Source organism: Telopea speciosissima, chromosome 1 (genome assembly GCF_018873765.1).
Source record: "Telopea speciosissima isolate NSW1024214 ecotype Mountain lineage chromosome 1, Tspe_v1, whole genome shotgun sequence".
NCBI lineage: Eukaryota > Viridiplantae > Streptophyta > Magnoliopsida > Proteales > Proteaceae > Telopea > Telopea speciosissima.
Window position 1 is genome coordinate 50,690,900 of NC_057916.1, and position 2,853 is coordinate 50,693,752.

Below are 2,853 nucleotides of genomic sequence, written 5' to 3' on the forward strand. Positions count from 1 at the left end.
AATTGTGCAACCACCAACACCAGGTAAGTATTTTCGTTAGTTTTAAATTAGTTAATTTTTTTTTAACTTTTAGTTCTGATTTTTATTTTTTACTGAGTTTTTTTTTATTTAGTTATCACGTTTTAATTTCTAGTTTTAATTAGCACGTTCAACCTGTGTTGTGTTTTATGCATGGTCGGCGTTCTTTGCACCCCAACCTGACTTCCCTTGACCTGGAAATAGAGCGATCTATGGCTAGACCTAAGGATAAGGATAATAGTAATAAAATGGGTGACGAAAACTAGCCAGGAAGGCCACTGAGTGAGCACTTCAATCCAACTGCCTATACCCCTGCATTTTGTATTCAGCTGCCTTCCATTCAGGCTGCTCAATATGAGATTAAGTCCAGCATCATACAGATGTTACCATCCTATTATGGACTTGCTAATGAGGAGCCTTACAAGCATCTTGATGAGTTCTTAGAGGTGTGTTCTACAGTCAAAATCCATAACCTCTCTGAAGATGCCCTAAAGTTACTCCTATTCCCATTTTCCTTAAAGGACAAAGCCAAACACTGGCTTCATTCCCTAGATTCGGTTAGGATTTCTACTTGGAAGGGGATGCAACAGGAATTTCTAAAAAATTCTTCCCCATTGGTCAGACTAATAGCCTTAGAAGAGCCATTACTAGTTTCTCCTAATTAGAGGGCGAACAATTTCATGAAGCGTGGGAGAGACTCAAGGAATTACTTAGGAAGTGCCCCCACCATGCTGTCCGAAATGACAGTTAGTCCAGTGCTTTTATGATAGCCTCCGTGACCAATATAGGCAGATGGTGGACTCCTCTTGTGGTGGAACATTTATGCACAAGAATGAGACGGAAGCATGGGATCTTTTTGAAACCCTTAGTGAGAATTCCCAACATCATGCTTCGGCCTCTCGGACTGAGATTCCACACATAGGGTAACCAAAGAAGGGAGGTCTCTATTAGATCAATCCAACTGTAGAGATGACTGCTAAGGTTGATATATTGTCTAAGAAATTGGACTATTTGATGTCTATAGGGCAGCATCCTATGTCCCCTTGCCCAATGAGTTTCCCTCTACCCAATCAGACTGAAGCCTGTGCCCTATGTGCTAGCCCTAGTTACTATATGAGGAACTGCCCTTCGGCTGTACAATACCCTGAGTTTGTTCAGGAACAGGTGCAAACGGCTCAAAGTTTCCCTACACCGGGTAATGATCCCTTTTCCAATACTTATAACCTGGGATGGCGAAACCACCCAAACTTTTCATGGAGAAACTCAGTACCTAATAACCCTCCAAACCCACCATATAGGCCACCATTTAATGTTCAAACTAATACCTATATGGGTGGACAGTCACCATATCCTCAACCCCAACAGAATCAATCCTTTGAGGAAAAGGTGCTAAAAGCATTAAGTGGACTCGAGCAGAACACCCAGCTACTTCACTGACATACTCAATCCATTAATAAGCTAGAAAACTAATTGGGTTAGCTAATCGATGCTATAAGTAGGAGGGAGGCTGGCCAATTGCCAAGTCAGCCAATAGGTAACCCAAATAGTTAAACGGGTCCAGGGAAAGAGAAAGTCCAGTCAGTCACAGTCCTGAGGAGTGGCAAAAGGGTGGACAAATCCGAGAGAAATTCGGTGGTGATGTAGATACACATGATTCCATTACTGAAACACCACTTGTGAAACCCATTCATCAGTTCTCAAGGAAGGGGTTGCACATTCCTATTGTGGAGGAACCATTACCTGATTCTTGCATTCCAAAGGTCCCTTTTCCCCAACCACCTCAGACACCATCTTACCCCTTTCAGGGTAAACATGGTGAAAATATGCAAGAGATGATCGACTTGTTCCAATAAGTTCGCATCAATCTCCCCCTTTTGGATGCTATCAAGCAAGTTCCTGCTTACGCTAAGTTTTTGAAAGACCTCTGTACCCAAAAGCGTAAGTTGAGAACTCAAATCCCTAAGATCGTCCATTTGACTGAACAGGTTAGTTCGGTAATTTTCAGCCACCTACCCTCTAAGCTTAAGGACCCAGGTGCGCCTCTTATTTCTTGCAGCATTAGAGATCTCTCCATAAGTAGGGCACTACTTGATTTAGGGGCTAGTGTGAATATTCTGCCTAGTTTAGTCTATGACAGATTTGGTTTAGGAGATTTGAAGCCCACTGAGGTCACCCTTCAGTTGGTTGATCGTTCAATCAAAACACTTCGTGGGTTGTTAGAAGTGTTTTAATGAAGGTGGAAGAATTATACTTTCCTGTGGACTTCCTTGTCCTGGATATGGATATAGCCACCACAGCCAAGCTCCCCCCTATCATTTTAGGGCATCCCTTCTTAGCTACTGTGAATGCTTGCATAAATTGTAGGTCCGGTACCATGGACATCTCTTTTGGGAATAAGAAGCTTAGGCTCAACATCTTAAATGCATCCCTAGGTTCCATTCGAGAGGAAGAGTGTTTTGCATTGGATTTATTAGATGAAGTTGTGGTTGATCATACTTCACACATGCATATTGATGACCCTTTGCAGCGCTACAGAGATGAGTCTGAGGCATACACTAAAGAGGTGCATACTTTGCTAGATTCCTCACCCTCTTTAGAACAGCCACCTTGGACAGTTAGGTTTGAGCCACTTCCCCCTTTGGTTACATCTCCCCAACCTTCCTCTGAATCGGCTCCTTGGTATGATTTGATCCTTGACCCTTCGTGAGTCAGTTTATCGTCTGGCTAAAGACGTTAAACTTAGCGCGCTTGGGAGGCAACCCACTATTTTTTTTCTTTAGTACTTTTGTTTTTGTGTTTGTTTGTTTTTGTTTTTTTTTTTAGGTAGCTGCTACT

At 42.4% G+C, this 2,853-nt stretch overlaps 1 non-coding gene across 1 annotated transcript; it reads right to left on the reverse strand.

The window, feature by feature from the left end:
- Positions 1-646: 646 nt before the first annotated feature.
- On the reverse strand, positions 647-753 carry LOC122649319. Its single transcript, XR_006331278.1, has one exon. It is a non-coding gene; the product is annotated as a small nucleolar RNA R71 (small nucleolar RNA).
- Between the last annotated feature and the right edge of the window lie 2,100 nt (positions 754-2,853).